The sequence below is a fragment of the Lepidochelys olivacea genome, assembly GCF_965140295.1.
Source record: "Lepidochelys olivacea isolate rLepOli2 genome assembly, chromosome: 2".
In the NCBI taxonomy this organism is placed as follows: domain Eukaryota; kingdom Metazoa; phylum Chordata; order Testudines; family Cheloniidae; genus Lepidochelys; species Lepidochelys olivacea.
Window position 1 is genome coordinate 120,621,699 of NC_140412.1, and position 16,430 is coordinate 120,638,128.

Here is a 16,430-nt window from a genome sequence, read left to right on the forward strand (position 1 = left end):
ATGCATGTCATCATCAGTTCTGTCTTAAGAAAGTCACCTGTTCCTTGTGCTGATCTGATGTAGGTATGACAACTCTTTCCAAAAATTCCAAATAACTTTTAATTAACTCATATTAGTGCCATGAAAAATTCTCAAACTTAATTTCAGATGTACAGTTCTGTAACTTTATAACAAGCCACAGATGGCTTTTTGTCACTCAAGATTTTGTATCCCTGCTCTAAGCATTTGCAATGTGTTATATGGAACCATTAAGTAGCCGTTGGAAAAAACTGCACAGATCTATTACAGTCATTAAGCACTGCTGTGTAGTTGACATTTAAATAGAAACCAATGAACGGTATCCACAAGCCATGTAACAGTTAAGATCAGAGCATTTAAAGGAGTTGAATTTCCTTTAGACGCTGTCTGCTTCGCAGTTCAAATGGTGATAGTAATGAATGCTTAAAAATGGTTGTGGCTGGTACCATTTGCCTGATCATTGTGGACAGGGCATTTTGTTTTCCTTGTTATAAAACTGTACTATAGGCTAGTCAGTAGCATGACAAACTACTATTTATTGTTTGTATTATAGTCATGCCGCGAGGCCCCAACTGAGATTGGTGCCCACTGTACTAGGCAGTGTGCATACTGAGAGACAGTCCCTGCCCCAGAGAGCTTATTCATACAGTCTAAGGCCAGGTGGAAACATTTATGATAAGTCTGACCTCCTGCATAATACAGGCCATAGAATTTCACTCAGTATTCCTATATCAAGCCCATAAATTCTGGCTCAGCTAGAGCATCTCTTTTAGAAAATTTATAATCTACCGAGTTAAGATAGACAAAAGGTGGGAGGGGAAACAGACACACAGAAAATTAAAATGACTTGTCTTAGGTCACAGCAGGTCAGCAGACAGTCAACAGTGTTTGAATACAGAGGTTGCTCATACAATTTTAATCACAATGTGGGCATGTTAGGGTATCTAATTTTCAGCCATCTTCACACAACTGCTTTATAAAGAATGATCCAGCATTACAGAACAATGCCACAAAGCAGTGAATAGGCTCATACTGATACTTTGACATCTTCCAAAATTATAAAAGCACAACTTGCTCTGAAATTCTTTGCATCTGAATCTCTTTGAAACTAGACTGCATGGATATCAACAAAACAGTTTTTTATTTAAACATTTTTCATTCATTTTATGATAAAGGGAAATTCAAAATCAACTGAATTCTACAACATTAACATTTAGACCTTTGTCCTTTATACCAAAGTACTAATAGTCAGTTATGTGTTTATATAATTCAATACACTTTAACACTTCTGCCTATTCATAAAAGGTAAAAAAAAGAAAAGAAAAGATTCACTCATAAGTGAATGACAGGCAATGTTGTGAAAAACACAATAAATGGTAGAGACACACTCTTATACAAAATATTTCACTTCACAGAGTGGCCTCACATATACAAATTCTGAAACATGTATGAATCTGCTCTGATTCAAAGCGATGGCAATGTTTAAATTAAAGCCAGCCCTGTCATGATCAAAGGCAAAAAATTCAGGTGGCACTATAAAGGAGGAAGTGTAAAGAGTAGGAAAAGAAAGAAGGGCAGGGAAGGAGGAGTGGGCTGATGGCTATGGCACTGATAGGGAAAGCAAAGTTTTTCATTAGATATTTGTAAAAAATTGGCTGTTTATATTATCCAAAAGAAAAAAAAAAAGAAAAAGCCCAAGACTATATTGCCACGTTGGAGTTTCTGGCATCAAAATTCTTTGAAGTTCACTCTCGTGGTTGATGTTCTTACCAAAAATCCCTCAATGTTATTAAAGTCTTGTAGTCTACAGTCACTTCTCATACATGATGTGTAATTTGTGGCATTGCTATCACATCCATACATGACAAGGACTAACAATCGTTTAATACTGAAAATCAGTGTAGCTGGAGACATTGACTGGGGATGGCAGAACTTCATGAGAATAAAGTCAGAGTGGAAGAGTAACTATTTGTCTATTGCAATAAAGTAACAAAAATTAACATGACTATAAATGCATCTAGTTGTTTTGGAGGTCCTTTTTAATACCACAAAATTATGACGTTTCCTTTTGTGGTTTATTAAGATTACATTATAATTATTCAATATATTTTCTCTCTGTGTTTGCATATGATTCCAAATACCTTCCCAAAACTTCCTAGTTTCAGAGAAAATTAAAGTTGCACTGTTAGACACCCAAAAATCAGAAAATGCCACAATTAAGGTTGCTTATAAACTAACTTTTACTCTGCTCCCTAATGCTAGTCTATTATATTACTCTTTAACTGTATGATCACATATTTCTAAAATGCCATATAAATCCTTTCCTATAATTTAAGAGCCTGGATGGCATCCTGTAATATTTTTTCCATTCATGTACACTTCTCATACACTAATTTCATTGCCAACGTTCTACAATATCTGTTTTGACACACTGCGTATATGGTAAGACCTCTTCTCTCTGAGGTAATTATTTTAATAATTTTTTTCAACACTTTATGGTATCCATTTTCTTTTCAATCAGCAGCACAGCCAACCTTTGGTTCACTCCATGGGATGAAGTGGCTACTACCGACATAATTTTGGGGCATATTATACATGCCACCATGTTTTCATTTCATTTCATGCTCAGTAAGTATGGTTTAGTGTACTTTTCATGTAAATGACCTTTATGGAGTCAGTATACAGAATGACTAGATATTATATGTGCTGCAAAGGTCGTACATAAAAAGTGTATGAGCTTATAATGAATTATTTAAGAAATAATTTTTGATCATATAATTAAGTAAAAATTTTTTTATTCTTACCGCTTTCATAGTACTATCAAAGGTTTGAAAACTATTTTCATTGAGGGATTAGACCAATCAGACAAAGGCAGATGTGAAAGATGAGGGTGGGATTCTTTATCAGTGAAGTCAGGGGCAAAGCCCTTGCAAGAAGATCAGACACCCTGCCGACACCAGCTGCTGGGAAGGATGAGGGTGCTAAGATTTGTACCAGGGTGCTGTTTAGATCTCCATCACTTGCATCAGCATCTGTCTAATGTGTCTCATCTGTATATATCCATTTTATGTAAACTAAAGTATTAATTGAAAGGGATTTAATGCATTGTTACTAGTACAATTTAGAAATTTACATTAATTTTTCAAAGAAATAGCATATATTGGCTTCAAATATTTAAGTATGATATCTTAGGAGAGCAAATGTAAAGATAGTTACCATTTCCTATTACATTACTGACTGTGAGATTATTTTTCTTCTGATGCCCTCTTTTAGAAAAATAGCAGTTCAAGTTCCAAGAAACTTGTTTATAATTTCTCAAGGAGGGATCTGGTAGATTTTTAAAAATGTTAATCTATATTTTATTTTAAAATAACTTTTTCTTCTAAAAACCCATAACCTTTCAAGGTATTCTACAAATGTGAGAATAGAATGAGCCCTAAATGTTTGCAGTCATAAGCCTTTCCTGAACTACAGTACCTGCACGTTAGTATGTCATCATATTTGACTGAAGTGCCCCCACCCACACAATGATATCATCTAACCCGCTAGCCTAGCAGCTTGATTTAAAAAAAAGTTAGAGTTCTGACTTGGAAATTCCCCATGGACACAACAAAGCAGCTCACCTCTGCTCCCCACAATAACATGCAGGTTTCTCCTTCCAAAGTGGGCTGATGGGAAATCTGCTTCAACCAATATGTCACCAGCAGTGGCCTATTTTCTTACCCCTGGTAGATAGGCCTGCTTCATTCTAATTACTTAAAATCCATTTTGTCATCATGCTTTTTGACTTCCTCTCATTAGTTTCTTGGGATATAAACTCTTCTAGAACCATGCATTTAAAGCAAGAGAGATGTGAGAAGCTTAAAATGGCATAATTACATGTGGTAGTGACTCTAAAAGTAACACAGGACTCTCAATCAAGGCACCTACTTTACTCTAACTAAAACTCCTCAAGCTATTTGTTAAGATTTTTTTTTGGTTGCTTTGGCCCCTTTTAGATTCATTATTTGCAAACTGACCCTTTTTTTAAAAAAATATGCTACTTACAAGCCGTCACCAAATACTTTAGATGAATAATTTTCACTTAATTGTTTGCTTTGACTATTCACTATGTTGCATTCTATGGTTGGTCACGCTAGTAAGGGAACAGAAATAATAATATATGACAGAGATTGAACATTTTTAAACAGGACAATAGTGCCTAGCTAATGATGAACAAACATAGTTCTATTAAAATTATTAGGAAAAAAATGCATTTTCTTTATCCAGTGCCATACAAAAATATACTTACACTACAAGCATAAGGGGTTTATGCCCCTAAATCACCTAGGTGCTTTCGAAAATTCCACCATATAGTTTTAGGTGGAAAAATCTAAATTTAATCTGAGGTCCCAGGACCATTATACCACACAAAGACAGCAACAAGCAATGGATTATGTTGTTCTTGTATTACCAATGAAACTACTGCAAGTCTAGAGGACCACAGAGGTATCATGTTCAGTGTCTTCAGCAGACTCAGTACTCCATGGATTTATGGTGCATAAGATTTCTTCTACAAATAATATTGTTAGTCTGCTCATTTTGCCACATGCAATTGTGACAGCAATTCATTTCAATATAATTATGATAGAACTATCCACAAATAAGCATAGTTTCATCTAAAAGGAAAGGCAACGTTGGAAGAAATTCAGTGGTCACAACTAATCTGGGTTTGAAAATACAACTACTTTATACATAATTGTACTATTTGCAGGCTTGTAAGAGAGACATAAGAGACACCTGAAACAACCAAAATGCCGTTAGTGCTGCAATTTGATTAAAGCAGAGAGAAAACATTTACAGACAATGACTCCAGAGCATCATTTGAACTTTCTTTTACAAGAATGTAAAACTTTTCTATGAGCCATTTCCTGCTACTGCTGAAAAATATTCCTCCTTTAAACAGAGATGGATTTCAAGGTACTGTACCCAATGTTGTTTTGATAGTAGTTTCAGAAGAAAATGTGAATGTGTGGGTAAGCTCTGGAAACTCTTTGGAGAGACTACCTACTTATCTAACCACACTTCCTGTTTTTAACCCATTTGTCCTAAATCAGTCCCTAGTCTACTGACAAAAAATAGATATAACAATGTGCTATAAATAGCTCATTAGTTCTCTTTGTAAAACTGAAAATGGTCTGATAAATCTATCAATTTTTTGTTCACAGCAGGTCCACATTAAGTAGCACACTGATTAATGCTATGGAAGGTACATAAACTGCTGGTGGTGCACTGGTTTTTGTCATAATTTGGAAAAACAGAAGATGATAACTCAAAGATCAGAGATTCAGAATGCATTTGGGATAGAGGCCAAGAGAATCGAAGGCTAAGCGTGGGTGATCTCTGCATACATTCTGAGGATCTGTACTTTGTTTCCTTTAAATTCTTCTCAACATAATTGACAGTAAGCATGAAGAAATGCTGTCTCCTCACAAATGAAAGTGAAAAAGCCATCAGAATTAACGATGATATAAAAGGACCTACATACTTACTAGCTGAAAGGTAAAGAAAGTGCAACTACCAGCAGACAGATTTGAAGGCTATCTTGCTTGGGCAAAGGCTTTTTTAAGACAATCAAAATGCAGAGAGTTATTAGGGAAAGGGGAATAGATTCCAACCTTTCTGTTGGCCAGGGGTGTAGGGAAAACACAGCCAAGGATTTCCAGAACTGAAGTCGAGTGTGCTATATCCCTGAACTAGTTCTTCCCCACTCACTTTTTTAAAGCTATGACACATTGTATTGATGTGATATATATACACCTTGTGGACGGCAGGTGGACATTTACCAGCTCATTATCACAACAATAGTTTTAAAAAAACAAAAATGAAAACTATTATTAAGTCTGTGCTTCGTTGTGCTATTTTAGTTCAATAATTGAACAGACGATTATTTCAGGGTGCACAAACTAGAGTCTGCATACTTCTGTGCTTGAATTGGCTAGCAGCACCAGCGAACAGTAAGTGGTGACATTGTTGCAGCTAATGTTCTAATCTGAACATGTGCTTAAGTCTAGAGCAGAGGTTCCAAATTGTGGAGAGAGCCAGGCAGCTGTGTGAAAGTGCTGGCTCTGTTCCCTGGTGCCCAAACTAAGAAGCTGTAAAACATGGACCTGGAACTATTCAGGATCTGCTGCTGAGGCTGCTTCATAAAAGGCTTTGCCTCCTACTCCTCAAATCTGACTCATGGGTGCCACTAGAGAGAGATGCAGGGGTCAGAGCCAGACCAGCTGCCACTACCAGATCCTGACTAGTCACCAGGAGAACCACCACTATCACTACCTGATTGAGACCTGCTCCCGCCACTGAAGGGGTAGGAGAAGCAGCACTAGATGGAGGGAGGTAGGAGCAACACCATGAGGGTGCTACAATTTGAAGTGAAAAGCAGCACTGGGAGACTCTGTATGGGAGTTGTGGGCAGGGAATGAGGTCACTGGAGTAGGAATCTGAAAAGCACTGCCGGTGGGAGGAGGCCCAGGCACTTGAATGGTCAGTAGTTATGAGAGAATTTAGTTTTGTTTAAGGAGGTTTATTTCCATCTATTTGGGCAGGAGGGAAATTGCATCTCTCTCTCTCTCTCACACACACACACCAAGAATAAACCAAATTTCAGTCTATTAACATGGCAACAAGGAATGAACTTGGGGAAAATATGCATTTATGTGCAACAATATATTCTTCAAATAATTTCACAATTTCAAGTTTATAGTTACATGTATAAATCCTCATCCTAACATGTAAATTAGATATCTGAGCACCAATTCCCTATCAAAAGCACCACTTACCCTATTAATAATCCATCTCTCTTGAACACACTGCTTAAGGCACAAGAAATAGGGGCTTCCAATTTTCTTTTCTCTTGTGCTATCAGTCTATTGTTCTAGCTGCTTTTTAAAAGCACTGTGATACTCAAAAATCTTGTCATAGATTTTAGAAGGTATAAGGAAAAGTGCTATAATTTCAGACTCTCTCTCAGTACGAAGTGTCGCAATCCCTTTGTACTATTGCATTTGGTGTGTCCTATGTTGGCTTTTACTGAAAATGAAAATAGGAAACGCAGTAGTAGTAGACTCCTGGCTTCAGAGAGTTTAGGAGTCAAATATGGTTTCTACAGCTACTGTGTTTCTGTTATTCCATTACTTAGGGCAGTGTTTCCGAAATTTTTCAAAGCTGATCCCCTGTTCAGGAAAATGAAGCTAACTGCAACCCTCACTTCAGCCGTCCCATGCATTGTCAAAGGACTACACTTTTTAATTTGCACATCTTCCATACCTTTCTCCCTTCCCAACACCACTTTGGAAAATGAAGACCTAAGGCCCAATCATGAGCCTACTTATATTTGTGGCGAAACTCCAACTGAATTAGTGGTGCAGGATCAGATTTCCCCACCCCCTATGCCCAAATCTGCCCCAATGAAAAAAATTTCTACAAAATACAAACAGATTCAGTGCAATGTAAACCCTGTCCCTTGTTCAAAAGCACTTCATCGACAAAAGAGAGCAGCTGTAGACACACATAACTAGAAGATACTGGAGGCGCAACATAAAAAAATCCCCCAAAATAAATTCTTTATTTAAAAACTACATTAAAAACCATCACCTCTCCTTACCAAAAAACAAAAATACTCAAAAATCCAGAAATCTATACCAATGTTTCCTTTCATTAACACAAACCAACCATAGACTACAAGAATATTCATTTCTTTCTTTCAAATCCATCAGTTTTTGAAAGCATCCTGAAGGTGTCTTTTCATGATTTTATAAAACCTAATATTATTAAAACCCTTCAATACACAAAACAGCTCAAAAGTGATATGTATTCTACTTACAATTCCCAAAGTCATTGTTAAAGTAATAACAACCTGTCATAGCCTTTGTAAGATGAAATGACAGCAATTTCAAAAATGAAAAATGAGTTTAGAGATATACCATGTTTATGAATTTACTTGGGTTGTCACTCAAACATTATGAATATTACTATAAGACATTATCAGAAAATTGAAGCCAATTGATGCAAAAAAGACCTACATCATAGAGAAAATGTATGGAACAATATAGAACTAACACTGGGTGTCTAATTCTCTCCTACATACGAGGCCACCTCAACATCTGACCTTCAAACTATTCAAGATATTTGGCTAAACTTGCTTTTGGCTAAACTTACTATCATGACTTAAGATACACAGCCCAGGTGGCGAAGAAATAGGGGTGATCTCAAAAAAGGAAATGGAGTAGAGCCATCTGGATTTCTTGAAGGGTTTATTTTAGTTTATTTATTAAATATGCAACATTAAAGTTGTCTCTTCTTGAGAAGCAAGGTTTTCCAGCAATCAAAAGGTGTGTATCTATAACTTGTTCTGTCTTTTACTGGGTAGTCTAAGTAATATCCCATTTGAACAATCCAACACATTTTTTGAAGGCTGTGCTGATGGCATTTCATTATTACAGTAGCACTTAAAGGTCCAGCACAAGTCAAGGTTCCTTCATGTTAGGTGCTGCATATGCATGTAGTATAAAAAGTCCAATTCTTGCACCAAGAATTTACAATCTTGGGCCCCAAACCTACAATGGCTTATGCATGTGTTTAACTTTAATGACATGAGCAGTCCCACTGACCTGAAGCAAATAAACAAAGGAAAGGGAAACAACAGTAAACATTTTTTCCACAGACTGGATCTGTGCACAATTTCTAGATTTATTTTTTTTGTTAATGGAGACAAGTGACCAGATCAGTGTCAGTCATCTCAGTTCACCAGCTGTCTAGCCATTATCAGTTAGCAGTGTTCTGTAGGTATTAAGGAAGAACGGCGTCTTAGGGAGAATCTGAAGGAAGATAAGAATCCTGGTTTTGAATTTGGGTCCCCTGGCAACTGCAGCAGAAGGCCATACTGTGACATTCTGTACCTCGTGGGAGCACCCTACACCACCATGTTCATCCTTATACTATGATTGCGTGGTATCTAATGCAAAGTTTGTCAAGTTGGGTGTCTTTGGAAGGCTTATGATATACTGAGCATTGTTGTTATGGTGATGTTATAGTAACTGTTGTTACAGCAATGCTATAGGTTGTAATTTCAAGTATATAGTTATGAGGCTGAAAATGTGTCTTCATGGCTTAAAATAAGCCCAGGCAAAAACGCTCTATGAGCAGAGGGGCAGTTCACACCTCATCAAGGCATGGTATGGGACAAACACAGCCCAGCCTCACAGGAACAAAGGGCTCTGGCCTAGGCAGCAACAAAAGGATCTGTTTGACTCTCGAGTGAGTCACCCCCCTTCCTTTGGTCAGTTTGGGACTGCGATGAGGTAATGCTCACCTTACTCTGAAGGGGGAGAGCGGCACAAAGACAACAGGGAAGAAGGAACAGGATAAAAGGGAGAGACGTTTGCCATGCTCTTCCGCTCTCTTCCAACTCCATCTACAGACACCACCACCAAAAGACTGAAGTGCTGATCAAAGGGGAGAGCCTAGGTGAAGGGCAACCAGATAGCCTGTGGTGAGAAGCACCTAAGTTTGCTTTTATTTCATATGACCAAATCTGACTTGTTATGCTTTGACTTATACTCATTTAAAATCTCTCTTTTATAGTTAATAAATTTGTTTGTTTATTCTACCTGAAGCAGTGCGTTTGGTTTGAAGCGTGTCAGAGACTTCCTTTGGGATAACAAGCCTGGTGCATATCAATTTCTTTGTTAAATTGACAGACTCATATGGGCTTGCAGTGTCCAGCAGGCATAACTGGACACTGGAAGACAGAGGTTCCTACGGTTGTGTCTGAGACCGGAGATGTTGGCTGTTGTCGTTTGGTTGCACAATCCAAGGAGCAGCTTACATGCCAGAGGCTGTGCATGAACAGCCTAGGAGTGGGGGTTCTCACAGCAGAGCAGGGTAAGGCTGGCTCCCAGAGTCGAGGATTGGAGTGACCTAGCAGATCACCGGTCCAGATAACACCAGAGTGGAATGTCACACATACTCTCTCTTTTTCTTTGTTTACCAGATTGGAGCATTTAACATTTTAACTTTCTCTGGTAAAACCTAACTTCTTTGTATACAAACATGGTCCCTACTTCAATGACAAGAAGGATAACAATTATTCTGACTTTCACCCACTGTTGACAGCCATTTTTATTCCAGATTTCTCCGTATGATATTTTCAAAATGTAGAATCTGTGTTACAATCAAATGTGTGGTACCAGAGAGAAGGCGTACCAGTAATAATTATTCTCAAGCGTGCAGGCTTTATATTTTGTGATAAACAGCTTCATAAAAACAGCTCTCAATTTTGTCCATGTGCCTAAGAAAAGGCAACAATGACTTTATGCCATACAGCAATAGGAAGACTGTGGCAGTTTTGTAGACATGTATTATATCACTGGAGTAAACAGATGATCCTTTACACCCTCTTCACCACCTCCTCAAAAAAAAAAAAAAAAAAGACAAAAAGAGTTGCTAGGTGTGCAGTATTCATTGAAGTTACACATTTATTTTGCATAATTAGACAGAGGTTAAGAATTCCCCCCCCCCCCCACTTTCTAGTTTCAGAGAACCTCCACTGCAGCCCTTTATATTTTGAGTGGTATGGTTTTGAAAGTGACCGGGCTTTCTTAGCACATACTGTACAAGGAAGCCTTAAAATTATTAAAGCCAAAATTTAACATTTGGAAACGATCTGAGCTTAGGAGAGATCTAAAGTAACTGGAAAGCTTAAGATTTTTCACAGTTCAAAGTAAAGAGTTTTAATAATGTTGAATTACTCTGATTCTCTGAACAAGTCCAGCATTCTAATCCCATCCAAACACTAATAAAATTTTTAAGTGTTTCATTAAATTTAAATTGCACAGTGTAAAGAAATTTTAAATTAATATAACACTTATTACAATAGGCCTGCTGTATTGTTTAGGGTCTATCAGATTTTCCGATTTAAACCCTTAAAGAGTTTACAACTTGGCTGTAAAAAGAACACATTCCAGATTGAACTTTACATAAAAGTTCCCAGCCAAAGTTTTTAGCCAAAAAGTTCAACCCAAAAAATACAGATCAGAAAATGTTAAAGTACTAAGACAGGCACGAGTGATTATCCATATACCCCCACCCACTAACAAACTTTCATATTTTTACACTGATATTTGATTAGTGTCTTTGAGTATTTAAAACAGAAACCATCTTTAACATGAAGTTGCTACTGTACATGGTCAGAATATTTGTGCTTGAATGAGGGTGTATTCCCACTGATAGCTCAGGTTTTGCTTTCTACTTGATCCTGTGTTTGTCACATCACAGTTGTTGCCAGGGTAGTGAATTGTCTAGTGGTTTGAGTAGGAGTATCAAGTTTGCTAGGTTTTAATAAGGCTCTACATTGACCTGCTGTGTGGTCTTGGGTAAACCCCAGCCTCCCTGTCCCTCATTTTCTGCCTCTACAAAATGGAATAACAACTGCCTTAGAGGGGTAGTATACCGCTTAATGTTTGTAAAGCGCTTACAGATCCTTGGATGAAAGATGCTATGTTATTATCAGTGGAGGACATAAGTAAGAGTACAGAATATGTCCACTTTTTATTAACTGGAGATTAAAGGCCTAAATGATGAAACTCCAGTCTCCAGGTATTCAGCTATTACAGGTTTCAGAGTAGCAGCTGTGTTAGTCTGTATTCGCAAAAAGAAAAGGAGTACTTGTGGCACCTTAGAGACTAACAAATTTATTTGAGCATAAGCTTTCGTGAGCTACGAAAGCTTATGCTCAAATAAATTTGTTAGTCTCTAAGATACCACAAGTACTCCTTTTCTTTCAGCTGTTACAGTGATGAGGGCAGTATAAGAATCTAAACAGATAAACAGGAGACTATTCTGTATACTATTCTATTAGCACTTCGGATAGAAAGATCAGGTTATTTTGATATAGCCCACCCCGCTCAGAAGCACAAATTTCTCAAAAGAAGCAAAGACTGTATTTAGCTATAAAATGAGATGACATTTTGACTAAAATGTACAAAAGAATACTGTTCAGCTTAATGATACCATGACTGTGACACAGGGAACACCATCTGTTGGATTTGCCCTATCACTAAGTAGCAATTCTTGGGACTTTTGTTACCTGATCAGCTTTACAAAATGTACCAGGTGAACCATTACTTCCACTTCTCTGCAACTAAAAGCATTCATCCTTTGCATCAAAATAGCTCTCTTTGGTTAATTTCACTTTAACCTCAAGTTCTCTTTCTCTAACTTCACTTTCAAACTTGTTTTAGAAGATATGACATAATTTTCTTGTATCTCTCATTTCTAATAACAAGGCAATATAGAACTGTTGTATGTGCATTAGTGGTTAATTAACGTATAGTATATTAATGCAATAACATATGTACTATCTGAACAATAAGCATTACGAACTGGATTCACTCCAGCAGGTGCAAAGAGATGTATGTTGTACCCTCTTTGCCCAAAAAGAGCTTTGAACCTGATTTCTGTTAGTTTGTGCTTCCAGAACCTATGCCCTTAGTATAGCTATTAACTAGCATTTCATTGCCATTTGGGAATAATCTTCCACATCGTTTCTTATGGCTGGAATAGTCTTTCACTTCTTGTGCACCTGTCTTCATCCAAAACCCTTCTTGCAACATACTTTGACATCAAGCCTATCAGTGATAATCCACTAGAGCAGTAGTTCCCAAACTTGTTCCGCCGCTTGTGCAGGGAAAGCCCCTGGGGGGCCACACTGGTTTGTTTACCTGCCGCGTCCGCAGGTTCGGCCGATCACGGCTCCCAGTGGCCGCGGTTCGCTGCTCCAAGGCCAATGGGAGCCGCTGGAAGCAGCGGCCAGTACGTCCCTCGCTTCCAGCAGCTCCCATTTGCCTGGAGCAGCAAACCGCAGCCACTGGGAGCCGCGATCAGCCAAACCTGCGGACACGGCAGGTAAACAAACCGGCCCGACCCTCCAGGGGCTTTCCCTGCACAAGAAGCAGAACAAGTTTGGGAACCACTGCTCTAGAGAGTGTCACCCATACCCCTGCTAACTTACTTTGCCTCTGTGGCCCTTCAGCTTTTCCCCTGTATTCGCCTGCCATAGCCCCCAGGCAAAATATTTTATTGGAGAGGATGCTTCTGTCCATGTCTTTTGGCAAACACTGTGTAGCAGGTCAGGCTCCGGGAACTCTTCACATTTCAGCACCTCTCCTTAGAAGCTGAAGAACTTCGCTTTCTTTGGAGGCGGTCTGCGTGAAGTAACCTAGTCTGTGAGTCATATAATCACATTTTAAAAACAAGGATTAATTAAAAATAGAGAGGAAATGGTAGCAAAACAAAATAAACTATTTTCTCCCCTGAAAACTTCACAAAGCCTAATGAGACAGGTTTCCTTTATATTAGTTACAGAAAGAAAGGGAAAATCTCGCATCTCTAAAAAGCAAATCCCTCTTATGACCGTCCCTTCTCAGCTTGGCCCAGCCATTCTTTCTGTGTCCAGAGATCTTCTACCTCTTCCAACCTACTTATCAAGTGGTTGGTGTAGAGTTCATTGTCATATCAGGGTGAGGTTACCTTAACATTTGCACAAAGAGTGTTTTATCGGGAGTACCATCTGGAGGGAATACAGAAGTCTTATTTTGTCCCCTATGCAAGAACTATTGTCCCCTAATCACTTTTGGGATGTTCCCCTACTTCTTGACTCCAAGTCTAAAATGTCACAGGCCATCTTGGACTCTCCTCATAGTCAAGATGATTGACTTGAGATTTGCATGTCTCTTTTTCTTATTTATAGTAGTTGAATCACCCTCCTGCCTCTTAAAATCTCTGTTGTCAGTTTTCCATTGCCATGAAATTATCAGAACTCCAGCCCTCTGTCACAGCGGGAAATGTAAATGATATAAAAAAAATATAAAATTCAACTCACAAACACATTCAAAATAAATTATATGATCTGTACATTCCTGAAAACAATGCTGCCGTCCCAGAGCCTGCTCTGGACTTGCACCTGTCCTGGTACATGGAGAAGAGGGGGCAAGGACCACCCCCCCACCCCAGTTCCACCTCTGCACTAGGACAGGCACAATAGTATTTATGTTCTACTGAGAGCAAGCTTCTAGACGTTCCCCTCCATGGCATCCCTGGGGGAACAAATAACCCTCGGGGAACTGAGATCATGATGGAACTGGCAGGATGCAGAGTGGGTAACATGCTTCATCATCCTAAAGGATGGTTCTAGTTCTCTGTAGCTTCTCCCCTGAGTGGTGTAACTATCTGGCACAATGTAGACCCCAGCACTTACTGTTTTTTCTCCCCATACTACTTCCCCTGTATTTGTCTGCCACAGCTGATCACAAGATGTCGTACGCACATGTTTTTATTGGTTCTTTGTTTAAATATAATTTAGGCCCTGATCCTGCAGACTCTTATGCTTTACTGCCATGAGTAACCCCCTTAAAATCAATAGGATCAATCACATCTGTAAAGTTAAACACATGCATAATTGTTTGCAGGATCAGGGCCTTAGATTGCAATCTTCTTATGTCTTTTTGTTTTCCTGTAAAGCACCATGCACACTTACAGGGCTACATAAATAATAGTTGGCAGTATGGTAGATCTGCATCTAATCAAACAGTACAAAGCTGTTTCTAATAAGGTGAGCTTATTACAAAGCCAGGGTTATTCATGTTTGGGTAACTGAAATCCAAAAAAAGGTTTTGCTTTTGGAGGGCAGGGGGTTTCTTTAGTGTTATGGCAACTATTTACAACTAGAGAGTCAATTTTCCATGTTTCACCTAGAAGACTTTTGTTGCTCAGAAATCTAATTTGTGTTATTTAGTCAAATGCTTTCTTCAAAAACAAATGTTTGTGGAAGTGCGTGTTGTCTGATAAACTAGATTTTCACCAAAGTGATACACCTGCTTTCCAGAGCAGAAAGAAGAGCTTTCTTTCTGGGCTCTGTCTCTTACGTCCTTCCATGACCTGGTATACAGTTCTGGGTTCCCAAAATGGTTCCCTTGGAGTACCTAGCCTCTTGCAGACCCTGGCTCCAGGCCTTCCTCAGGATGCTTCCTGTGGTTTGAGCTCACTCTCAGTCTTTTTATAAGGTGTCCATTAATCTATCACCTGACCCTCGTTCGTCTGTCCCCCTCAGGCTGGGAAGAGGCTAATTAATTACAGCACAAATGTAGCTGGCCCTATTTCCCTCTGCATAAAGCATGGTTTCCAAAAAAATTAAATACAATGACATGCACTCAAATGACACACAAGCTACATACTATCTCATGTTTCAGCATGTGCTATCATCTTATTGGAATCTAACATCTTTGTGAGAGTAACCATAAACTCATATAGATTCCAAAGAAAAGGAATTACGTGAGATGATCACAATATGTGATGTAGCATTTTAGTGCGGTTGTTTAATAGAATCATAGATTAGGGTTGTAAGAGACATCAGGAAGTCATCTAGTCCAACCTCCTGCTCAAAGCAGGTCCAAGCCCAACTAAATCATCCCAACCAGAGCTTTGTCAGGCGGGCCTTAAAAACCTTTAAGGATGGAGATTCCACCACCTCCCTAGGTAACCATTCCAGTGCTTCATCTCCCTCCTAGTGAAACAGTTTTTTCTAATATCCAACCTAGATCTCCCCCACTGCAACTTGAGATCATTGCTTCTTGTTCGGTCATCTGCCACCACTGAGAACAGCCTAGCTTCATCCTCTTTGGAAACCCCCTTCAGGAGTTGAAGGCTGCTATCAAATCCCCCCTCACTCTTCTCTTCTGCAGACTAAATAAGGCCAGTTCTCTCAGCCTCTCCGCATAAGGCATGTGCCCCAACCCCCTAAACATTTTCGTTGCCCTCTGCTGGACTCTCTCCAATTTGTCCACATCCTTTCTGTAGTAGGGGGGGCCCAAAACTGGATGCAATACTCCAGATGTGGCCTCACCAGTGCCAAACAGAGGGGAATAATCTCTTCCCTCAATCTGCTCGCAATGCTCCTACTAATGCAGCCAAATATGCCATTAGTCTTCTTGGCAACAAGGGCACACTGTTGACTCAAATCCAGCTTCTCATCCACTGTAATCCCCAGGTCCTTTTCTGCAGAATTGCCGCTTAATCAGTTGGTCTCCAGCAGGGCCGGTGCAAGGATGTTTCGTGTCCAAGGCAAAACTTCCACCTTGTGCCCACCCTCTCCCGCCAGAGCCCTGCAGCAGCTCCCCGCCCTGAGGCTCCCCACTGCGGCAGCTCCCCACCACCGCCACCCCCCTTCCCCACGGCCCAGGGAGCCGCATGACGCAACTCCCTGATGTGCAGCAGCTCCCCTCGGCCCAGGGAGCAGTGCGGCAGCTCCCCACCCCAGCTCACCTCTGCTCCTCCTCCTCTCCCCTGAGCACGCCGCCCCGCTCTGCTTCTCCCGC

The 16,430-nt window shown here is 39.5% G+C and overlaps 1 protein-coding gene across 2 annotated transcripts in view; it reads right to left on the bottom strand.

Moving 5' to 3' along the window:
• Positions 1 to 16,430, bottom strand: part of EXOC2 (exocyst complex component 2) — a 185,358-nt gene that overhangs the window by 26,524 nt on the left and 142,404 nt on the right. The window lies entirely within an intron of this gene.